General features: G+C 40.6%; 1 protein-coding gene across 3 annotated transcripts in view; it reads left to right on the plus strand.

The window, feature by feature from the left end:
• The window catches only part of PCDH11X (protocadherin 11 X-linked), a 1,508,525-nt gene that overhangs the window by 776,131 nt on the left and 706,324 nt on the right, over positions 1-26,070 (plus strand). The gene's annotated exons all lie outside the window — the stretch shown is intronic.

A 26,070-nucleotide genomic window follows, 5' to 3' on the forward strand; every position in this document is an offset into this window, starting at 1 on the left:
TTAAATATGTATAAAATAGTGCTGTTTGCCAAGCCCTTATTTCTTATACGGACTACGCTAGACGATGTCATGTGATAACTGCAAATTAATATGGGGAAATACGGGTGGTCACAGCTGACATCATTTGCCCCCTCATTTCAGTAGTGTGTGAAATGGAACTGGGAATTTATTTCTTTATTTTTTGTTGATATTCCCTATTAGAAAGTATACAAAAAGTATTTGAATTCATGGGGACCTGCAAATTTAAGAATATGTGACTCGGTCAATCCGCAGCAGATCGACCTTCCCATACATATGTAGCACTGCTCTATGTTACTGAATGGGTGCGCGCTGTAGTTCTCTGCTCAGTTAGGTGTCCAGGAGCACCACCTTATAATGGAAGACTAACAGGGGGTACCGCACTACGCCACCTTCCAGCATCTTTACTTTCAACATCAGATGAAAATCCCAGAGCTTCGATCCATCCCATTGATAAATTGATGGCATATCCTAGCGTTTACATTCATCGGGCACAGCTCACTGCCCCAGTCCTTTATCTAAATACCCTGGTCAAGACTTATAGCCTCTGTCCCACCACCCGACACTCATCAGTTAGACTATCCCTATGTACACCCTTGTATTTATGAAGAAGGTGAAGGTCCAACAGCTCAGGAGGAGACACAAGACACTGAACTAGGCTGGCCCTTAGTGCTGTCTCAATATACATTGTATCAGTTTACTGGATTCATAGACATGACTAGTACAGATCTCAAAGTCCAGGCTGGTTTAATGGGTCACCTCATCAGAGTGCTTGTCTCTCTCCATTACTATCACTTGAATAAAATCACATATTGGTCCAAACCATAATAATATCTGTCCATATCATTCACTCCCAGCCAGAGACCTGGTCAGTGAGGCAAGAAAAATGGCACAAAGAATGATTAGCCCCAAAGAGAAAGCTGGTGAGATCCATCACAGATCCACAATTTACCATCAATGAAACCTCCGCACGTTCTCCAGCATTACCCCGAGCACCGATTGCAGGAGAACAGAATCGTCTCCGACTCTGAATTTTAAGGATCTCAAAATTGTAATCTCAGAACAGAGGCTAACAAGATTACTCCTCCAATATTTTACCAGTAACTACATTTGACAAAGGGAATTGCGCGCTAATCTCGTATCCTTCCGGAGCGCGCTTCTGAAATGCACAGAGATTTTTTTTTCCTAGTAATCATTTCTTTCTGAAGTAAATTAACTCTTATCATTTTGTGCACACTGAAAGGCCTATTAATGCAGAACTAAGCACTTTGAACGTTTTAGCCATTTTTGTTTTTACCCCGTAAGAGAAAAAAAATTCCATTTTATTCTCCATTTTATTATTATGTAACCTGCACAGTATTTCAGAGAAATGTCACATCACTCCACTTTATATTTTCTCTTATTTTTTTTTTTTAACTGCTAATCTAAAATCACTGATTTAAGGGCAAAGCACTCCCAGTCCAGACTGTGAAGGTATTATTTCAGATGTCAGATTACTTTGTAGGTCATGTTGGCTTTCATAATCATTCACATTATGAGAATGGAAAGAATGGAAACTTTCCTTCTTCGGTGTGTAATGAGCGTGCCATTAGGGAAGGGTGTTATTGTGCGGCCGTCGGAGAGCATTCTCTGCAACGGTATAGGTGGAAAATGTGACAGCAGCAATTATGTTTTGTCAAAGCAGAATTTATGAAATGCATGAGTCCTGTTCAATATTGCCGAGCGAGAAAATTTGCTAAAGAAGATCTTCGGCAATGACATTTCCTTTCGAGCTAGTTTGTATACATGCCCACAAGTTCTGCCTTTTAACAGCCGGATCTCCATATTTTGCAAATGCTTCCAAGTTCCCGACTTTTCGCCTAAACCGTAAATGCAAATTTGTGCATCAAAATTCAGTTTACGACAGACTGACGCTCTACATCTCGGGTCACGAGAAGGTCCACGTTGGTCAAGAAAGGGCTGCAGTGAGGATTAAGAGGGGACCCAAATACCCCAACACTTCGACTATTCATGGTGATGGTGACTTTACACATTGTCCCTCCACCAAGAACAAGGTGCCACCAAAACTGCACCGGATTCCAAATATGTTGGAGCTAAATGCAGTCTTATTGCCCTGAGATAAACTGCAGATTTGGGCACAAAATGATGGCGGAGCATGAACCCGGCCTCGAAGCATGACCTGCTCCATTCAAGAGATCAAATGATACAAGTGACAGGAGTGCTGGATTAGATACAAGGTTTCTATGCAGTGTTTAACCATAGATACCCATAATTCTGCATAGAAGCTGTATACCCAAAAAATGGTAACAGTTTTCTTTTTAATCGAGACTGCTTAAAAGTTATTTTTCTTCTTTTTATATACAAACACATGACTGCAAAGTCACAGTACAACAAATCGCATTATAAATAAACGTTATTACATTGTTCTACATAAAAGCTGCATACACAAAACGGTAAGAGATTACAAGACATCTTGTTAAAAGAATAGATTTTTTATTTTACACACAGTGCACAGTAAAGTAACAGAATGATTACAGGTTTTCTTAGAATTTTACCATGGAAGTCCATCCTTCTGCATTATAGCTGTATACACCAAACGGTAAGGGCTTTTTAATTGAGACAACTTGCAAAGTTATCGTTCATTTTATACATTGTACAGTAACTATTTCTGCAGAGTCAGACGGATTGCAGGGTTTCTTAATCTTCTGCCATAGAGGCACATGATTCTACAGAAAAGCTGTATACACAAAACAGTAGGAGATTTTTTAATTAAAACTACTTGCAGAGTTATTTTTGTACTTCTACATTAGATTGGAACAACAAACATAGTTGCAAAAGTGTAGACACCCTTGACTTACTGATATGTTGCCCGTTAGAAATGTGCACAGCTCGGCATCCTTGTGCCGCCCCGGTTCTGAACGGCACGGAGTCAATACCTCTATGTAAAATAAGGTAAAAGCAACAAGTCGGCTTTATAGTGGGAAGGAAGTGCTGCTAAGAAACAGGGAAAAAAACAGAAGTGCGTGGAATTAATGGATGTAAAGTGCTGTGCAGCCTTGGAAGTAAATCTGCCTTCACAATAACCTGGTCCAGTCCATTCAGGGCTCAAGGATGAAGGAAGAAGACGGACAGAAAGCGTGACCTCCAGATGTGCAGTACTGTTACTTTGTATTTTACAAGGTTCCACATTATTCCATCAGTTTGTGTCTTCTTCATCTGTCTTCAAAAGCGCACTGCTCCTCTGCCTCCAGACTTCCTGCTTGCCGGGGAGCGGTGTACTCCTGATGATTGACCGTTTACACCAGCGACTGGCCAAAACTGCTTCCTCCCACGCTGCAAATAGGGGCAGCATTGCTTCTGCAGCATCGGAGAAGCACAAAGGACTGAACCTGTCCAGATCTGGCGATCCATTTAGCCCCGGAACCGCACTTGCAAGCTTACATGCAGATACTCCGGGCCGAGGATGACTCTGAAGTCATCAAAAGTCAAAAAATTGGAGATTTTTAATATAAAGTTATTTGCATAGTTTTTGCATTTCACAAGCGCTTTGCAACCATTATTTAACATGTGACAACCCCTTTAAAGGTCCAGGATGCTGAGGGACATTTATTTGTATGTCACATACCTCTAGTGGGCTTTCATGGGCAGGATTTATTATAAGGAGTAGAGCTACATATCAACAGCGAAAAAAAGAAGTAAAAAAGTGTCCAAATAAAAAGATGCCTGAGCTTTTAAAACCCTGAAGAATTTTACCACCGTTGCTTTAAATATTAGTCATCCTGGAAATGTGAGACATTAAATTGCCCAAAACCTCCGGCTAGACGCTGCGGTTGTGAACTAATAAAAGTGAAACATCAACCTGGCCAGAAAGATTGATATATATGAATGTGCGTCTACCAGAGGCCAATAAATTGTGTACTATTAGAGGGTAACGGCCTAGATAATCTATCCGCTATTATAAGCAGTAAAGTCTTTATTGATCTGCTCCTATGGTTGTTATGACTGATTCTCTGTATCAAACAATCAGACGGCAGGGCACCACATTCCTCAATAAGCACCGAGCTACGACGGCTGCCTTCTATTCGACACGATGCAAAACAATTTCGGCCTCTCTATGGATTATTTGGTTGCAGTGATTGGGCTCGTATGGATGATTGTACGACTGCGCAGCTTGAATACAAAGCTGGGGTTTAATTAAATATAAGGTTGTGCCTGAATGTTCATACGGCATGGTGGATCTGGATACATTGGTCTAAAATAGGCTCAGCTCCACTAGTGAAAGATGTCGGAAAACCCCTGGAACTTATAATTGCTACATTTTCTAAAACTTTTGACATGACCTGTTAACATGTGAAACGTTGTCATCCATCAGGGCCACCAATGGTTGAAGCGAAGACTCAGTAATGCCAAGCTGAGCTTTGCTCTTCTAGGGCACCCATTACAAAAGTATTGTTCAATGTTCCTCAAATTGAAAGCTTTACGAATATATAGAGGTGACCTTCCACCCATTACAAGAGTATCGTTCACTGTTCCTCGTATTGAAAGCTTTACAAACATTTAGAGGTGACCTTCCACCTAATAAAAGAGTATTCTAACCAGTACTGTTCCTCGAGTTGTAAGCTTTACAAACATTTGTTGGTGACCTTCCACCCATTGCAAGAGTACTGTAACATGTACTGTTCCTTGAGTTGAAAGCTTTACGAACATTTGGTGGTGAATTTCCACCCTTTACCAGAGTATTGTAACAAGTACTGTTCCTCGAGTTGTAAGCTTTACAAACATTTGGTGGTGAATTTCCACACTTTACAAGAGTATTGTAACAAGTACTGTTCCTTCAGTTGAAAGCTTTACGAACATTTGGTTGTGGCCTTTTCCCATTACAAGAGTATTGTAACAAGTACTGTTCCTCGAGTTGTAAGCTTTATGAACATTTGGTGGTGACCTTCCATCCATTACAAGAGCATTGTAACAAGTACTGTTCCTTGAGTTGCAAGCTTTATGAACATTTGGTGGTGACCCTCCACCCATTACAAGAGTATTGTAACAAGTACTGTTCCTTGAGTTGTTAGCTTTATGAAAATTTGCAGATGACCTTCCACCCATGACAAGAGTATTGTAACATGTACTGTTCCTCTAGTTGTAAGCTTTATGAACATTTGTAGGTGACCTTCTACCCATTACAAGAGCATTGTAGCATGGTACCCAACAGAGAAAACACTGACAGACTCTATTTTCATCCCGGTCTTCTCAATGACAGCCTTAAACAAACTTGGCTGCTGCTGTTATGAACTGCTAAAATCATCATTTATGCTGCATGTTACAAAAACCCAAAGATACAATGTCATGTTCATAAACTTATTTACACGCAATGCTACAGGAATGGTTTATTGGAAGTAGTCACGCTAAGGTTCCATTAGGTATTTTCCAAGGTCTAGGTGGATCTCCTCAAGTCTTTACAAATGTGTTTTAAAAGCTTCTTGGGCCTTCTTTGTGAGTCTCAACTCTACATTTCATGAGAATACTTTGTAAATTGTAGACCTTGGAGTTTTTATGGCATTGATACAATGTTTTTTTGGCTGGGAGATGGCGAATGTGTCCAAATGTAGAACGATGTGATTTGTCATCTGAGGGATCAGCAGAATCCAGTCTCTTCTAAGAGCTAATTCTAAAATCTAACAATGACACTTAGAGAAGATATTGTTGGTCCTGCTTCTCTCTCATGCACAAGATCTACACTGTCACTTTATAGCATTTAGGCCGCCTCTACAATAAGACAAGTCCTTGGAAGAAGCTCAAGGAATAGAGCTGGTTAGGCATTTGGTGTTATCCTAACTCAGATCGGTGTGGTGAATTCCATTTTGACAGGTCTTTGAGTTTCTCCTTTCCTAATTTTCACTCTTTAAGGTAACAAAAACTATAGTGCATGTTGGTTTCCATTTTGTTTTTCCTCTTTTCAAAACTTGAAACCAATTATAATCAAATAACAACTTAACGAATGAGTAAGTGGCCATTCACATCTAGGACAATATCGAGAGTCTTCAGAAGTATCACCCCGATGACTTCTCCATCAGTCTTTCCATTCTCCATACTAAGTTACATGATTCCCATTGGCCTTCAACCAAACGAGAAGAGCCCTCGAGGATTCCTTTTCTTTCCCTCTTAAGAGAATTTTTGTATGAATGTAATTGCAGATTTTCCCAGTGTGTGATTGTGACAGATCTGGCTTGTGCTATTGAGGAGGGAGCTAATTAAAACTTTACTAAGAAGCCAGTTAAAGCAACCCACAGAGTTTTTCTGTATCTGGATGTTCCGGCAGGTCTATACAGCCTGCTGATGTTGCGTGCAAGATGAGGACGAAGGGTCGGGATGGAACAGATGCCATTCTGCCCGGCTCTTAGTTATGTTTAAAACTCCATGCAGGGTTCGTGGAAAATCCCACTGTCCATGTTAGACAATTGCCGTCTGCATAGAAAATGTCACACAGCTCGCTAGCTTCAACGAAAGGCCTCACACCTCATGTTGTTGGCAGGCGACTCAATGAAAACAGCAGGGCTGTCAGCTCTCAGTTTGTTCCTCAAAGGACAGTCACACTTACATGCATTCATGTCAAATTGTTTCATTTAATTTCAACATTGGAATGTCAGCAGCTTTCAGGTCCCCTTTACGCACCATTAAGGATTTTGTGTCATTTATCCTTTGAGAGGCATGTTTTTATTTTTTTTATTTCCGTGCTGTCATTTTACACTCTAATAGGTCTCGCAGTTAGTGCTCTTTGCCTCCTGATGGTCCCTCTTGATTTCATTTATTGGCAGACATGTAAACCCAGTGGTGGAATTTTATTCTTTTACATATTTGTTGCTTTGGTTTAAATCCATATGTTGAGTTCCTTTGTGTGATTGTGACAGGTCTTGAGCTGCAATTTGTTAAATTTCATCTATACCCAGAGATGTTTAGGTTTCTGGAGGTTTCAGTCTTCTTGATCAGTGTCTTGGACTCTTGTGGAGAAAATCTTGTAGATATTCTAATTACACATTGCATACTACATTTTATGTTAGGTTCTTAAACTTTTTAGGGTGAATCTTATCAGCAGAATGTTGGTATAGTCCAAGCACCAGCTAACGATATTGTAAGGCCAACTCTAGCTGAAGCTTATGTATAAGTTGTAGAGAAGAGACAATTGTTTGAAATTCAAATATCTCACTATCCAGATTCACCATGAAATGGTCGCTGCTTTCCCTGCCTCGGCTTTTACATAGGCTTTGATAATCTCTCTTGATTGGCTAAGTTATGATGTGGTGCCTGCAAGGAATTATGGGGAAGGCAGCATGGAAGACCTGAGGTCATATGTTTCTTCTCTTGCTGATTAAATCTCCTGCAATGTGTATGAAGGTAATTATTTTAGGCAGGTTGAGCAAAGTGAATCACAATTTTTCAATTGGCCCCTTCCTGTGAATTAGTAAATATTCAATATAAATATGATTTTCAGCTAATGAGTCTGTCCTCTCTAACGAGTTGTGATGTACAGACTCAGCACCTGCCACCCAAAGATTCCACTCCCGTTTTATGCTTTATTACATAGTTTGGAAACCAAGTGATGTTGCGTTTATTGGGCAAACTACACAAAAGATGCATTCGCTTAACACCTACTACATGTGTAACACAAGTAATTATTAAACACGTGCACAAACCACAGACATATCACCTGATTCATTTTCTTGAGAGAAGTCTCAATTACCCGCCACCTGTCATGATTCTCAATGGCGAGAGAACATAGCCCAGCATATATGAGAACTAGCTCTTGGAAGATGGAAACTATACTGACCATGAACTAAACCTGCCGCACAACTAGAAGTGGCCGGGTAGCATGCCTACGTTTTTTTATCCCTAGATGCCCAGCGCCAGCCGGAGAACTACCTAATCCTAGCAGAGGAAAAGACAGTCCTGGCTCACCTCTAGAGAAATTTTCCCAAAAGGCAGACAGAGGCCCCCACATATATTGGCGGTGATTTTAGATGAAATGACAAACGTAGTATGAAAATAGGTTTAGCAAAATCGAGGTCCGCTTACTAGATAGCATGAAGACAGAAAGGGCACTTTCATAGTCAGCAGAAAATCCTATCAAAACACCATCCAGAAATTACTTTAAGACTCTAGCATTAACTCATAACACCAGAGTGGCAATTTCCGCTCACAAGAGCTTTCCAGACACAGTAACGAAACAGCAGCTGTGAACAGGAACAAAATGCAAAAACACACAAGGACAAAAGTCCAACTTAGCTGGGAGTTGTCTAGTAGCAGGAACATGCACAGAAAGGCTACTGATTACATTGTTGACCGGCATGAAACTGACAGAGGAGCAAGGTTATATAGCGACTCCCACATCCTGATAGGAGCAGGTGAACAGAGGGGATGATGCACACAAGTTAAATTCCACAAGTGGCCACCGGGGGAGCCCAGAATCCAATTTCACAACAGTACCCCCCCCTCAAGGAGGGGGCACCGAACCCTCACCAGAACCACCAGGGCGATCAGGATGAGCCCTATGAAAGGCACGGACAAGATCGGAGGCATGAACATCAGAGGCAGTGACCCAAGAATTATCCTCCTGACCGTATCCCTTCCATTTGACCAGATACTGGAGTTTCCGTCTGGAAACACGAGAGTCCAAGATCTTTTCCACAACGTACTCCAACTCACCCTCAACCAACACCGGAGCAGGAGGCTCAACGGAAGGCACAGCTGGTACCTCATACCTGCGCAACAATGACCGATGAAAAACATTATGAATAGAAAAGGATGCAGGGAGGTCCAAACGGAAGGACACAGGGTTAAGAATCTCCAATATCTTGTACGGGCCGATGAACCGAGGCTTAAACTTAGGAGAAGAAACCCTCATAGGGACAAAACGAGAAGACAACCACACCAAGTCCCCAACACAAAGCCGAGGACCAACACGACGACGGCGGTTGGCAAAAAGCTGAGTCTTCTCCTGGGACAACTTCAAATTGTCCACCACCTGCCCCCAAATCTGATGCAACCTCTCCACCACAGCATCCACTCCAGGACAATCCGAAGATTCCACTTGACCGGAGGAAAATCGAGGATGAAACCCCGAATTACAGAAAAACGGGGACACCAAGGTGGCAGAGCTGGCCCGATTATTGAGGGCGAACTCCGCCAAAGGCAAAAAAGCAACCCAATCATCCTGATCCGCAGACACAAAACACCTCAAATATGTCTCCAAGGTCTGATTAGTCCGCTCGGTCTGGCCATTAGTCTGAGGATGGAAAGCAGACGAAAAAGACAAATCTATGCCCATCCTAGCACAGAATGCCCGCCAAAATCTAGACACGAATTGGGTCCCTCTGTCAGAAACGATATTCTCCGGAATACCATGCAAACGAACAACATTTTGAAAAAACAGAGGAACCAACTCGGAAGAAGAAGGCAACTTAGGCAAGGGAACCAGATGGACCATCTTAGAGAAACGGTCACACACCACCCAGATGACAGACATCTTCTGAGAAACAGGCAGATCCGAAATAAAATCCATCTTTAAGGATACCTGTGGGCTCAGAATTACCAGGGGAGTCAGGCTCAAAACTCCTAGAAAGGGCATCCGCCTTAACATTCTTAGAACCCGGTAGGTAAGACACCACAAAATTAAACCGAGAGAAAAACAACGACCAGCGCGCTTGTCTAGGATTCAGGCGCCTGGCAGACTCAAGGTAAATTAAATTTTTGTGGTCAGTCAATACCACCACCTGATGTCTGGCCCCCTCAAGCCAGTGACGCCACTCCTCAAAAGCCCACTTCATGGCCAAAAGCTCCCGATTCCCAATATCATAATTCCGCTCGGCGGGCGAAAATTTACGGGAAAAAAAAGCACAAGGTCTCATCACGGAGCAGTCGGAACTTCTCTGCGACAACACCGCCCCAGCTCCGATTTCAGAAGCGTCGACCTCAACCTGAAAAGGAAGAGCAACATCAGGCTGACGCAACACTGGGGCGGAAGAAAAGCGGCGCTTGAGCTCCCGAAAGGCCTCCACAGCATCAGGGGACCAATCAGCAACATCAGCACCCTTCTTAGTCAAATCAGTCAATGGTTTTACAACATCAGAAAAACCAGCAATAAATCGACGATAAAAGTTAGCAAAGCCCAAAAATTTCTGAAGACTCTTAAGAGAAGAGGGTTGCGTCCAATCACCAATAGCCTGAACCTTGACAGGATCCATCTCGATGGAAGAGGGGGAAAAAATGTATCCCAAGAAGGAAATCTTCTGAACCCCAAAAACACACTTAGAACCCTTCACACACAAGGAATTAGACCGCAAAACCTGAAAAACCCTCCTGACCTGCTGGACATGAGAGTCCCAGTCATCCGAAAAAATCAGAATATCATCCAGATACACAATCATAAATTTATCCAAATAATCGCGGAAAATGTCATGCATAAAGGACTGGAAGACTGAAGGGGCATTTGAAAGACCAAAAGGCATCACCAAATACTCAAAATGGCCCTCGGTCGTATTAAATGCGGTTTTCCACTCATCCCCCTGCTTGATTCGCACCAAATTATACGCCCCACGGAGATCAATCTTAGAGAACCACTTGGCCCCCTTTATACGAGCAAACAAATCAGTAAGCAGTGGTAACGGATATTGATATTTAACCGTGATTTTATTCAAAAGTCGATAATCAATACACGGCCTCAAAGAGCCGTCTTTCTTAGACACAAAGAAAAAACCGGCTCCTAAGGGAGATGACGAAGGACGAATATGTCCCTTTTCCAAGGACTCCTTTATATATTCTCGCATAGCAGCGTGTTCAGGCACAGACAGATTAAATAAACGACCCTTAGGGTATTTACTACCCGGGATCAAGTCTATGGCACAATCGCACTCCCGGTGCGGAGGTAGTGAACCAACCTTGGGTTCTTCAAAAACGTCACGAAAGTCAGACAAGAATTCAGGAATCTCAGAGGGAATAGATGATGAAATGGAAACCAAAGGTACGTCCCCATGAGTTCCTTTACATCCCCAGCTTAACACAGACATAGCTCTCCAGTCGAGGACTGGGTTATGAGATTGCAGCCATGGCAATCCCAGCACCAAAACATCATGTAGATTATACAGCACCAGAAAGCGAATAACCTCCTGGTGATCCGGATTAACACGCATAGTCACTTGTGTCCAGTATTGTGGTTTATTACTAGCCAATGGGGTGGAGTCAATCCCTTTCAGAGGTATCGGAGCCTCCAATGGCTCCAAATCATACCCACAGCGTTTGGCAAAGGACCAATCCATAAGACTCAAAGCAGCGCCAGAGTCGACATAGGCGTCCGCGGTAATAGATGACAAAGAACAAATCAGGGTCACAGATAGAATAAACTTAGACTGTAAAGTGCTAATTGAAACAGACTTGTCAGGCTTCTTAGTACGCTTAAAGCATGCTGATATAACATGAGTTGAATCACCACAATAGAAGCACAACCCATTTTTTCGTCTAAAATTCTGCCGCTCGCTTCTGGACAGAATTCTATCACATTGCATATTTTCTGGCGTTTTCTCAGTAGACACCGCCAAATGGTGCACAGGTTTGCGCTCCCGCAGACGCCTATCGATCTGAATAGCCATCGTCATGGACTCATTCAGACTCGCAGGCACAGGGAACCCCACCATAACATCCTTAATGGCATCAGAGAGACCTTCTCTGAAAATCGCCGCCAGGGCGCACTCATTCCACTGAGTAAGCACAGACCATTTGCGGAATTTTTGGCAGTATATTTCAGCCTCATCTTGCCCCTGAGACAAGGACATCAAGGCCTTTTCCGCCTGAAGCTCTAAATGAGGTTCCTCATAAAGCAACCCCAAGGCCAGAAAAAACGCATCCACATTGAGCACGCAGGATCCCCTGGTGCCAATGCAAAAGCCCAGTCTTGAGGGTCGCCCCGGAGCAAGGAAATTACAATCCTGACCTGCTGTGCAGGGTCTCCGGCAGAGCGAGACTTCAGGGACAAAAACAATTTGCAATTATTTTTAAAATTTTGAAAGTGAGATCTATTCCCCGAGAAGAATTCAGGCAAAGGAATTCTAGGCTCAGACATAGGTGCATGAACAACAAAATCTTGCAAATTTTGTACCTTTGTGGCGAGATTATTCAAACCTGTAGCTACACTCTGAAGATCCATTTGAAACAGGTGAACACAGAGCCATTCAAGGATTAGAAGGAGAGGAAGAGAGGAAGGCTGCAGTATAGGCAGACTAGCAAGTGATTCAATTAAGACCACACTCAGAACTAGAGGGAAAAAAAAAAAAAAAAAATTGTAGCAGACTTCTTTTTTCTCTCCTTTCTCAGCCAGTAATTTAACCCTTTTTTGGGCCGGTCAAACTGTCATGATTCTCAATGGCGAGAGAACATAGCCCAGCATATATGAGAACTAGCTCTTGGAAGATGGAAACTATACTGACCATGAACTAAACCTGCCGCACAACTAGAAGTGGCCGGGTAGCATGCCTACGTTTTTTTATTCCTAGATGCCCAGCGCCAGCCGGAGAACTACCTAATCCTAGCAGAGGCTCACCTCTAGAGAAATTTTCCCAAAAGGCAGACAGAGGCCCCCACATATATTGGCGGTGATTTTAGATGAAATGACAAACGTAGTATGAAAATAGGTTTAGCAAAATCGAGGTCCGCTTACTAGATAGCATGAAGACAGAAAGGGCACTTTCATGGTCAGCAGAAAATCCTATCAAAACACCATCCAGAAATTACTTTAAGACTCTAGCATTAACTCATAACACCAGAGTGGCAATTTCCGCTCACAAGAGCTTTCCAGACACAGTAACGAAACAGCAGCTGTGAACAGGAACAAAATGCAAAAACACACAAGGACAAAAGTCCAACTTAGCTGGGAGTTGTCTAGTAGCAGGAACATGCACAGAAAGGCTACTGATTACATTGTTGACCGGCATGAAACTGACAGAGGAGCAAGGTTATATAGCGACTCCCACATCCTGATAGGAGCAGGTGAACAGAGGGGATGATGCACACAAGTTAAATTCCACAAGTGGCCACCGGGGGAGCCCAGAATCCAATTTCACAACAGCCACCCTAGTGCCAGAACAGTTTCACCTTATGGCTTCTTCCTGGGAAATGACCTCACGCCTCTTGTTCTTCTTAAAGGTTATTACCCAGGAAGAAGCTACACGGCGAAACTCAACCAGGTGAAGCATCTCAATACAATTTGTTATATATGTTATATATGTATTGTTGAAAAAATGTATCTTATAAGTAAAATAAAGTCATTGTGGGATATTTGGACCCATTTGGTCACATTTGTGGCACATACTCACTTTCTTTTGCTTGCTGCAGGGCATGTAAGGAGAGGAAACACCAGGTGAGAAATGAGCATGAAGCGGTGGTGGTGGTGTCGTCGGCGGCAGACATAACCTGTGCCGGTGGGAGTGTTTATGAGACTTGTTATAGTATCAATTTTCTAGAGAACAAAGGATGAAACATAGAGAGAAGTCCAAGGTTTATACAATAATTTATTAATTAATGGCTGGTTTAAATATGACCTGCACTAACCAGTTTTTCTCTTATTGTTGCATACAGAACTTTGTGGACTGTATTAGTCCATCAATTTGGTTTACGTGGCTCTAACTAAACTTATTATGTTTTGTACATTGCTGGAGACCACATTGATATATTGCTTAGCATTATATGTCCATATTGAAAAGCCTAAATATAATGGATCGCACAATATACATCCATAACCGCAGCTTCCTGAAAGTGTCTTCATGAAAACGAGGCCTGAAGAAGTCATTGTGGGCAAAGAGCAAAACGTGAATTGGGCATCACTCTACTATGACCACCAGGGCCACAAAGTAGATTCACGTAGTACAAAACTTGTCAATGTTTTGCCTCCTTTTGTCTCTGTTGTGGCTTTTTTGACAATTCTTATCTATTTCATCACTTTTTTATTGACTTTTCTTTTTGTCTTATGGTCTTTGCTGCTATATTTTTTAGCCAAATTCTTCAAAATGTTGCATGTGTGCTGATGAATTTTGCATAAAATTATTATTTTTTTGTCTTTTACCTTTTTTGAGTAAAAAAAAGTGTATTCCTTTAAATTGTAATTAGTATTTAACTGGTTGAAAGTACAATTAGACACATTTTCTACTCCACTCGAGTATTGAAGTATAATAGTGGAAACATTTCGCAATATTTTGAAACGTCGCAAAAGATTAATTTAAGCTAAACATTTGGAGAAAGAAAACTATAATCCCAACAATAAAAAAAACAAAACCAAATAAAGTTATCTGTAATAAAAACTCAACGCACTGCCGGAGCCGCATCAAAGCAGGGGATCTGCCATCGGACGTACTATTCCGTCCGATGGCAGAAAGGGGTTAATATTTGCCAAATGCCAGAATAATGACAGAGAAAATGTTTTAAGGCATTTTTATTACTTACTGCAGTCAAAAGTTTCCATCCATTTCATTAGTATTTGGTACCACTGCTCTTACATTGAATGACTTGGGTCAGACGTTTGGGATATCCTTCCACAAGCTTCTCACAATAGTTGGTTGGAATTTGGGCCCCTTCCTCCTGACAAAACTAGTGTAACTGATCCAGGTTTGTAGGTCGCCTTGCTTGCACCGGCCTTTTCGGCTTTGCCCATAAATTTTCAATAGTATTGAGATCAGGGCTTTGTGATGGCTACTCCAAAACATTGACTTTGTTATCCTGAAGCCACCTTGTTACCATTTTGGCAGCATGCTTCTGGTCATTGTCCATTTGGAAGACCCATGTCCGCCCAAGCTTTAACTTCCTGACTGATGTCTTGAGATGTTGCTTCAGTATTGCCACATAATCTTTTTTCTCATGATGCCATCTTATCTGTGTAGTGCAACAGTCTCTCCTGCAGCAAAACAACCCCCTAACATGATGCCGCTGCCAGCGTATTTCACAGTGGGGGTGGTGTTCTTAGGCTTCCAAGCTTCTCCCTTTTTCCTCCAAACGTAATGATGGTCATTATGCCCAAAAAGTTCAATTTTAGTTTCATCAGACCACAGGGCATCTCCAAAAATCAAGGTCTTTGTTCCTGTGGGCATTTGCAAACATTATTCTGGGTTATTTAGGTTTCTTTTGGCGTAATGGCTTCTTCCTGGCAGAGTGGCCTTTCAGCCCATGTTGATACAGTACTCTTTTCCCTGTGGATATTGACACAATCTTACCACCTTCCGCCATCATTTTCACAAGGTCATTTGCTTTTGTCCTTGGGTTGATATGCACATGTCGGACCAAAGCACGTTCATCTCTGGGACACAGAACCCGTCTCCTTCCTGAGCTGTATGATGGCTGAACATTCCCATCTTGTTTGTACTTGCACATAATTGTACAGATGAACTAGGCACCTTTAGGTATCATGAAATTCTACCCAAGGATGAGCCAGACTTGTGCAAGTCCATAATTCTCTTCCTGATATCTTGGCTAATTTCTTTAGACTTTCCCATGATGATACACAAAGAAGCAGTGTGTTTCAGGTGTGCATTAAATTACACCCACAGGTGTGTCTCTAATTAACTCAGATGTTGCCAAAAAACTTATCAGAAGCTTCCAAACACATGACATCATCATATGGGCATTCCAGAATTGTTTAAAGGCAAAGTAATCTTAGTGTATCGAAACATTTGACTTTGCAGTAAGTGATAAAAAAGCTCATTATTCTGGCATTTATCAAATATTATTAATTATGGTAATCCTAAGTGACCTAAAATGAGAAAGGTTTATTCTGATTTCAGGTCAGATATTGAGAAAAACCTGCAGATGTGTCTTTATATATAGTGGATGGAAACTTCTGATTTCAACTGTATGTATCCTTGTGGCAGTGAGCAGGTCCCATAGACGCTGTATGTGCTACTATGTGACTGGTCCACCTTTGCTCTCAGCCTCTTTATTATTTAGTCATTTATAGAAACCTCAAGGCTGTAAACTTTCAAGCTGCTAATTCATCAGTAGAATTATCTACTTTTAAGTTCATATTTGTGCTAATTACAGATCAGTCCCTCTATTGTTTTCATAGTTTTTTGCTCAGTTGTGTATTTATTTCTTCTTCAGGAGCCATTTGTCAGGGAGAGCACCTGACTCCAGCATTGATCCAGCAGCAGATGCTTGCTGTAATTCTTTCCCACTAGATTTTACTTGGCAATGCCTTGTGTATTAGTGCTAATTACTGTGAATTTAAGTCATTTATACTCAACCAATTTTATCTTTCTGTTCAGCAATTTCTGGTCTAAGGTAATGTGACAAGTCTCGTTGCTGGATCTGGTGTTCCCCACGCTGATAAGTTTCCCTATAATGGCATTTATTTTGTGCAACCCATAATTTGCTTAGTTCGTCTGTTTAAATAAAAATCTATGATAATTACCTTGCACAAAGTTCTGTGATACTTACAGTTCTGAGTCGCCTAATTTAAATCTATAGTAATTTAATAAACTAAAATATGTACAAATAGTCTATAAAAATGGTCCTTACACAAGACTAAATAATGTAATGTATCATTATCATCCGACTAACAATAAAGCCACTGTAATACTGCACACAATGTGCAAGAATATAACTACTATAATACTGCCCCTATGTACAAGAATATAACTACTATAATACTACACCTATGTACAATTATATAACTACTATAATACTACCCCTATGTACAATAATATAACTACTATAATAGTGCCCCCTATGTACAGGAATATAACTACTATCATACTGCCCCTATATACAAGAATATAATTACTATAATACTGCCCATATATACAAGAATATAACTTCTATAATACTGCTCCTATGTACAAGAATATGACAACTATAATACTGCCCCATGTACAAGAATATAACTACTATAATACTGCCCCTATATACAAGAATATAATTACTATAATACTGCCCCCTATGTACAAGAATAACTACTATAATACTGCCTCCTATGTACAAGAATTTAACTACTATAATACTGCTCCTATGTACAAGAATATAACTACTATAATGCTGCCCCTATGTACAAGAATATAACTACTATAATACTGCCTCCTATGTACAAGAATATAACTACTATAATACTGCTCCCTATGTACAAGAATATAACTACTATATTACTGCTCCCATGTACAAGAATATAACTACTATAAAACTGCCCCTATGTACAAGAATATAACTACTATAATACTGCTCCTATGTACAAGAATATAACTACTATAATACTGCCCCCTATGTACAGGAATATAACTACTATAATACTGCCCCTATGTACAAGGATATAACTACTATAATACTGCTCCTATGTACAAGAATATAACTACTATAATACTGCTCCTATGTACAAGAATATAACTACTATAATACTGCCTCTATGTACAAGAATATAACTTCTATAATACTGCTCCCTATGTACAAGAATATAACTACCATAATACTGCCCTACATACAGGAATATAACTACTGTAATACTGCCCAATGTACAAGAATATAACTACTATAATACTGCCCTATATACAAGAATATAACTACTATTAACTACTATAATACTGCCCCTATATACAAGAATATAATTACTATAATACTGCCCCCTATGTACAAGAATAACTACTATAATACTGCCTCCTATGTACAAGAATATAACTACTATAATACTGCTCCTATGTACAAGAATATAACTACTATAATACTGCTCCCTATGTACAAGAATATAACTACTATATTACTGCTCCCATGTGCAAGAATAGAACTACTATAAAACTGCCCCTATGTACAAGAATATAACTACTATAATACTGCCCCTATATACAGGAATATAACTACTATAATACTGCCCAATGTACAAGAATATAACTACTATAATACTGCCCCTATGTACAAGAATATAACTACTATAATACTGCCCCTACGTACAAGAATATAACTGCTATAATACTGCTCCTATGTATAAGAATATAACTACTATAATACTGCCCCTATGTACAAGAATATAACTACTATAATACTGCCCATATGTACAAGAATATAACTACTATAATACTGCTCCCGTGTACAAGAATATAACTGCTATAGTAGTGTATGCCTTTACAAGGATAAGATAATGCTGTAGTGTGTGCTTTGGGATCTGTTATATGAGCAGTTCATCATGCTGGTGCTGTGACCGGAGTTTGCCGGACGTTCCCGGTGCTTGGCTACATGTCTCAGCCTGTCCCATTCTGTTACATTGTATCCTCTGCAGATGTCATGAACACGTCGTTTGTTCCTTACATTGATAACAAGTAGCAGAACAAATGGCCGCCTCTGTATTTTTGTTATGAGCCAAATGGAATTTCCTATTTTGGCAGGAAGGAATGGTTTATGCTCCAATGACAGTAGCGATATTTAATGTTTACGACTTGTGCGCAAAACTCCGATGCCGTACAGGTAATTTATGGAGTGCGGGTATCCCATCCTCAGGTTGTATCGAGGTTCTGGCATTTCTCTCCCCTCTTATGTGTAAACAATGCGCTCGCTGAGGGTCATTCTGAGTTACCAGATATTTCCTCCATCTGTCACCAATAACCGGAGGATTGAGATTCCATAATTAACTGTATATGACACATGAGGAAGAGTGATCTCCACTTGCACCATCACCCGACACAGGATACCCCAATTTAAATGTCAGCTTAGATACACCTGTCAGTGGACACTGTAACGCCCGATAGGGTTAGATACACAGCTTAGAAAATAGTATCACACATATTGTTTAGAAACAATGGATTAATTCACTGCATCACACAAGATGGGCATAGAAACCGATCTTCTGCTGACTCTGTCACAATTGATAGGATTAGGTACACATCTCAGCAGGCAATATCACATTATAGGTTTAGATGCAGAACTCATAAGACTGTATCACACATAAGATCAGATACACTAGCTCAGCAGGTCGTATCACACATACTAGGCTTAGATACACAACTCAGCAGACATTATGACAAACATTAGGTTTACACCGAGTATCTCAGCAAATAGTATCACACAGGATAGACCTGGATACACTATTTTCAACAGATATAACACAGGATAGGGTTAGATACAGTAGCTCAGCAGACAGTATCACATATGATAGGTTTAGATACACAATTCAGCAGACAATATAACAAATATTAGACTTACATATCTCGGCAGATAGTATCACACACAATAGACTTGGATACATTGTTCTCAGGAGACTGTATCACACAGGGTAAGCTTAGATACAGTTGTATAGCATTAACAACGCAGATTGTCAGACGGTTACAGCAGAATATTCCGACCATTTCTGAGCATCTTAAATCTGAACGTCTTCAGTATTTCAGAAAATTCTCATTTACACTTTACACTGTAATGATAATTGGTAAAATGCTTCACAGCATATGACAATTAAAAAGTGCGGATACAAACTTATCCATCCTCTAACCTTATTTGTGAATTAATTGCATTGCACTGCCACGGAGGGGAATGGCGGCTGGAACTTAATAAATGCCACTTTCTCCAAAAATAACTCCTAAAGGTAGAGAAAGCTGTGAAGAGACACGGCTTAATTAAACTCCACTGATAAACAGGGAATAATCACCAATTACTGTTTTATTTCAAGGCTGCGGGGGTCTTCAGAGAAATGGCAATGCTAATTATTAAGTCCCATAACAGCCCAAGGCCTCCATGATCCAGGTGAAGTAGAAGTTAGCGATCTCTGTAGCATGTTCTGAGGCAATGGTCTCCAACCTGTGGCTCTCCAGTTGCTTCAAAACTGTAACTCTTGGCATCTCTTGATAGCCATGGATGATCATGGAGGATCCTCCTGAGATGATTTGAACATGGTGGCTTCCTCCTGGGGTGTTGTGATCATGCAGGGTTAAGTAAGACTTGATCTTTGAGGAACCTGCACCTTGCTGGGATGACTTCATCATGGGTGGTCCTACTGAGATGACTTGAGGTATAGTGATCATGGAGGGTCCTACTTAGATTACTGGATCATGGTAGGTTTTACTGGGATGACCATCATAGATGGTCCATCTGGAGGAAGACTTGATCATGGAGGGTCCTACTGGGATTATTTATTGATTGTCCATTGAGATGAGTTGAATAGTTGATCATGGAGGGTTTCACTGGGATACCTTGATAGGAGTGTCTTATTTAAATGACTTGATCATTGAGTTTCTCACTGGGATGGCTTAAAGAACACTTGATCGTGGAGAGTTCAGCCAGAATGACTTGTGTAAGACTTAATCGTGGAGGATCCCACTGGTTGACTTGATCATGAAGAGTTTTACTGAGACAGTTGAATGAAGACTTGATGATCAGAAGAAAAAAAAGGAAAATCCAGCTCAACGAGATAGTGAAAAAAAACATGTCGTTCCTTTATTCACTTACAATCATAATTGTGGAGGATAAAACATCAGCAACAATGATAAAAACAGTATCAACGCGTTTCTGGTGACAGAGCACCCTTAATCATGATATCTGTTATGAGGTTTATCTCGTACCTTTATAGCAAGATCCGGTGAGCACACCAGTACCGCAATTAATTAACATGATGGACACAGTTGTGAAACAAAGTAAAAACACATGTGAGTGCATGCAAAACAAAATATGAAACAAAAGACGAGAAAACACACAGAAAACATGGCACATGATTTGGCTAGATGGAAATAGAAAGTATTACATACAGTATCGTAAATTATTGGAAAAAATACTGTAAAAATACAAAGTTTAAAATTAACACATTTGTGTAAGGATTTGTTATAAAATAATCCAACTTAGGATATAAGGACAAACTTATTCCTAAACAAGGTCTATATTGCAGCCTGATATTTTTATGCTTACAAGAAAAAAGCCTAGCACTATGATATAATGTGAGACGATGCAGGCTCTTATATCTCAAAAATCCGTGTGGATATATAAGTGGATTAGTGGTGCGATACTCTAAGATAGAAGCCGCAGAACCACAGAGGTTATGGTTCCCATCTGGAGAAGGTTCAGATGTTGGGGCAAAAACAAAGAGCCCCATTATAAGGACAAAACCCAAATTTTATGAAAAAAATGAATAAAGCCAGGTAAGCTCACAAAAAACTAGTAAAACCAGAAAAATCTTGAAAAATATCGTGCTATTACAAATATGAAGGAAAACCAATGAAAACTAATAAAAGAGCATAACGTCCTTCCTTTTATTAAGACCATGCGGTATTCTGGTACCTAATTTGAAAATCCACCAGGTTTCTCTATTTCTCAAAGTCACCTTTGTATCTCCTCCTCTGAACGGTCTGTGCGTTTTTTCAATCGCATAGACCCTAAATGACTCAAGATTGGATTGATGTTGATTTATAAAATGTTGTGAAGACTGAGATGTATTCCTATTAATGTTAACATTTTCTATGTCATAAATGTGTTCCCGGATTCTCGTCTTTAATGAGCGTATAGTACTGCCAACATATTTTAAGTGGCAGGTTATGCATTCCATGATGTAAACTACATTCTTTGTATTACAATTCAGGAAAGTTTTAATTGCATATGTGTTCTGGTTGCCGACATCTGTAAAATCGGAACATCTTTGTGAGAATTTGCAGATTTTACAGGCTGTAGCCCCACATTTATAGAAGCCTTTGGTGCTAAGCCAATTAGAGGGCTGGGTATAGGAAGTGTCCAAAGAGCTCGGTGACAAACTAGAACCCAAAGAGGGTGCTTTTCTAGATACAACTCTACATCCACTTTTTAGGATTTCGGCTATATCTGGATCCTCTTTCAGAATATTCAAATTGTCTCTAATTAATTTGCTGATCATGGAAAATTGATTACTATACTGAAAGACCACAGTAATAGGATTTATGGAGCGTGTGCCTTTGTTTTGTTTAATTTTAAAACGTGGTCTTCGTGCAACTATTGTTTCAGCTCTTTGTAGATGCCATTGGCTATATCCTCTCTGTGTAAGTCTATCTTTGATATTCTCAACCTCCTGAACGTAATCTTCCTGTTCACTACAGTTACGTTTGGCTCTCACCATTTCGCCCACAGGTATACTTTTGATCGTGTGTTTGGGGTGATGGCTATTAGCCCGCAGTATTGTGTTGCCTGCTGTAGTTTTCCTGAAAGTAGATGTAATTACAGGAATGTTTGATACACCCCTGAGTTTTAAATCTAAAAACTCTATACATGTAGGTTCCTGACGAACAGTAAAGCTAAGGTTAAAGGGGTTACCATTAAAGTAATCGGTTAAGTCCTGGACGGTAGATACATCGGAATTCCAAATCATAATAATATCATCGATGTATCTACCGTACCAACATATACAATCCTTGAATGGGTTCTCGATATTGTAGACATATGATTCCTCCCACCAACTCATCACTAAATTAGCGAGAGAAGGCGAGTATTTTGCCCCCATTGAAACACCGCTAATTTGCATATAGTAGACCTGATTGAAGCAAAAAAAAATTTGTGGTCATGAGAAAGAAAGTCACTTCTATCACATAAGACTGAAGATCTGAAGAGAAATTGCTATATTTTTCCATATGAAATTTTAAATAGACTTGATGATGCAGAGTCCTTTTGGGATGACTTGAGGAAGGCTTAATCATATAGGGACCTACAGGATGGAGTTGAGAAGTACTTGATAAGGAAGAGACAAACTGGGGAGGCTTGATGGAAGATCCTTCTGCTGTTCACTCCATGATCAGATGTTTTTGCAAGAGGAATTACATAGTTATGTTGGGTCCAACAAGTGCTGTTCTTTCACTGATAAAGTAGGGTCCTAAAAGAAGTGAGCCACCGTCATAACATCTATATGTCCATCTGGTAAGCAGTATTGTCCATCCTTAAGAACAACCCATTTAATTAAGGTTTTAGCTAATTGACCATAAGAAGCAAACATTCACTTTTCCGCCCTATCCCTTTCTCTAGTTACCCTGCCTAAGGCAATGTGGCTTGTGGCCCCTTCTAGGTTTTTAGCATGTGGGACATTTGGCCTGTCTGCCTGCACCAGCCTAGAAATCCCAGGATAAATGTGTTACCCTGGTAGACATGACTGACCCCAGCCAGATTTTGCATGGATTTTGGAGTGGGTTGAATGGGTGGCAGATTACGGGGTAGCAAAGCTCCGATGCTGCTCACTACTTCATATGGGGATTTATCGTCCCACATTGCATGATCCGAATTGTGGCTATTTTAGGTATAGAGGGGCCGGGGCGATGCTCTTTTGTGATGTGTGCAGCCTCCTCTTGTGCTTTCTGCTCCATGATCTCGGTGACAGCTCTGCTTTGTCAGGAGCACGTTATTACATGTGCTACCTCTGCTGCGTCTGTCATCCCACTGCTGAGCTCAGCGACTTTAACATCATTTTCGGTGTTCATTTTTGCTTTCACACTGGAATTATAAGACATTGTTTGTTACATGAGGGACCATTGCCCAAATGAGATCACTGTCAGCGATCAGAGGACGTTCAATCAAAGTCTGAATCACGCAGATTACTGATGTCAGTCACTGCAGCGATGGAGGCAGGCTCCTAATAAAAGGAATCCGGCTGCTGGATTGTATGTTGTAGGAGACAAGAAGTGCGGGGCCGCATTCTGCATTCAGTAAGGATGTCGTATTTACAGCTTCAAAGACATACAATTCTCTGAAAGCAAAAATAACATTGAAACATTGGAGTCTAAAAATATTCTACAGGGTTCCAGATCAGCACATAGAACGACGTGTCTTATACACAGTGCCTTGGAAAAGTCTTCATACCCCCGGAACTTATTCACATTGCACTCACAAACTTACATTTTATTTATTTGGATTTTCTGTGACATCAACACAAAGTAGCAAGTATTTGTGATGCGTAAAGGAAATGATACAAGGTTTTATCATTATTGTAAAAATATAAATCTGAGAATTGCGAGGTGCATATGTATTCAGTCCCATGTAGACTTCTGCACCTAAATAGCATCCTGAGTGACCAATTCCATCCAGGAGTCTCTTAATTAGTACATTGCGTCCACCTGAGTGCGATTTCTTCTCAGTATAACTACAGCTGTTCTGTGAAGGCCTCAGAGGTTTAGGGATCAAACAGCATCATGAAAACCAGGGAGCCCACCAGGCAGGTGAGGGATAAAGTTGTAGAGAAGAGTAAAGAAGGCTATATGTTTAAAGCAATTTTTTTTTACGAAAGAACAAAATGTATTCGATTTTTATTAGTGCCTTTATTAGAAATCTAATAAGCAAAAGTTTTTTGTCACCAATTACATGTAAAGATTTCAGAACCTTGGATAGCAGCCGTTCACAGCGGATGTGGTTCAGGACCCGAACAGCTGCTTCCGGGCAGGTTGACACTTGCAGATGATCATTGTTTGTTTTTTCTATCATTGACGATATTATCTCTTAACCGTCTTCTTGAAGTTTTCCAAGTCTCAAGACTCCTGTTCTGCGTCAAATCTCTTTATTACATATATCTTCCTTCTATATTCCTGGAAATCCTCACGTTCCTCAGAGCACAATCCTGTCAATAATTCCCATGTTTCTGCTCCATAAATCTATATGCAATTCTTTTTTTTTCTGTTTTCTTATCTTTTATCTCCAACCTTGGAAGTGATGGTAATGCGTTCTGTAAATGCATTGTATGGTGAATGTATGCAATTTTAATGACACTTCCCAGAAGCTTCACTTTTTGTTCTGAACATTAAAAAAAGGTGAAAAACATAAATTTTCTTCCAGGCTGAAGACAAAAAAAATGTTAATTGCAACGAGATTCAATTGCTTTTATCATCATAATCCTAAGTGGGATGATCCTAATTATTTTCATGGGGCTTTAATTGAGTGGAGAATTGTGGGATTTGCTGCAGAAAGTTCACATCATGGACAGAGTTTTACATGTAATGATATCAGAGTTCTTCCTTGTGCATCCTGTGCTGCAGGCAATCGTACAAATACCGTAGAAGTCGCAGCTGCAGACAGCGTGGGTGCAGGACCGAAAAAAATCCTTCAGATTTTTAGACTCATTCTTCTTTCTAATGTGGGGGATGAAGTTGTGCAGCAGCTCCCTCTCTGCCGGCACTAATGCAACAGATTGGATGGGAAGCAGTCTACTAAATTCAAGACCAAAATATCTCAGGAGGAACAGTCTCACTTGTGCTGCAGGGACTGAATATCAAGAGGTCAAAAGAGGTATTTGGCGAGAGTCTAAGGTGTAAGACCTATGGTTCTGACCTCTAAGGTGTAAGACCTATGGTTCTGACCTCTAAGGTGTAAGACCTATGGTTCTGCCCTCTAAGATGTAAGACCTATGGTTCTGAACTCTAAGGTGTAAGACTTATGGTTCTGACCTCTAACGTGTAAGACCTATGGTTCTGACCTCTAAGGTGTAAGACCTATGGTTCTGACCTCAAAGGTGTAAGACCTATGGTTCTGACCTCTAAGGTGTAAGACCTATGGTTCTGACCTCTAAGGTGTAAGACCTATGGTTCTGACCTCCCCGATCCTTGCAGCACTTTCCGACAGTGGTCAGGTGCTGCTGAGATTGATAAATCATAATCAAATAGAAACATGTTTGCCCAAATACTTTCCAGGATTGTCCCAATTTTCCAGAAGGGGGCTTTCCGGACCAGAAAGGTACTGGCTTTATACGTTCTCTGCCCAAAGTATTTGCTTCTTGGAAGGATTGGGGGTATTTGAGGGCAAAACACAAATGTGGCTATTGTGGAGCGGTAGGGGAAGGGGTGGGAGAGACTGATATTAGGTAAGTGCATTGGGATGTCCTTTTGCTTTCACGCTTTGACATTGAAGTAGCCGATGGTTCTGGGGGATCCAATTCCCACCAATATATTTGTACGGGAGTCTCCACCAGCCTTCATCCAACTCTGCTTGGCTCAGATGCCAAAAAAGTCAAAATCACCCTTTTGTCACATAACAGGACGCTCGATGGCATGTGATAGTGACAGATTATATCCAGGACCGTTTTCAAGTACAAAATGGGAGATTTTCACAGTAGAAAAGGTCCAGTATAGGAGTATT

The sequence above is a fragment of the Ranitomeya variabilis genome, chromosome 2 (assembly GCF_051348905.1).
Source record: "Ranitomeya variabilis isolate aRanVar5 chromosome 2, aRanVar5.hap1, whole genome shotgun sequence".
In the NCBI taxonomy this organism is placed as follows: domain Eukaryota; kingdom Metazoa; phylum Chordata; class Amphibia; order Anura; family Dendrobatidae; genus Ranitomeya; species Ranitomeya variabilis.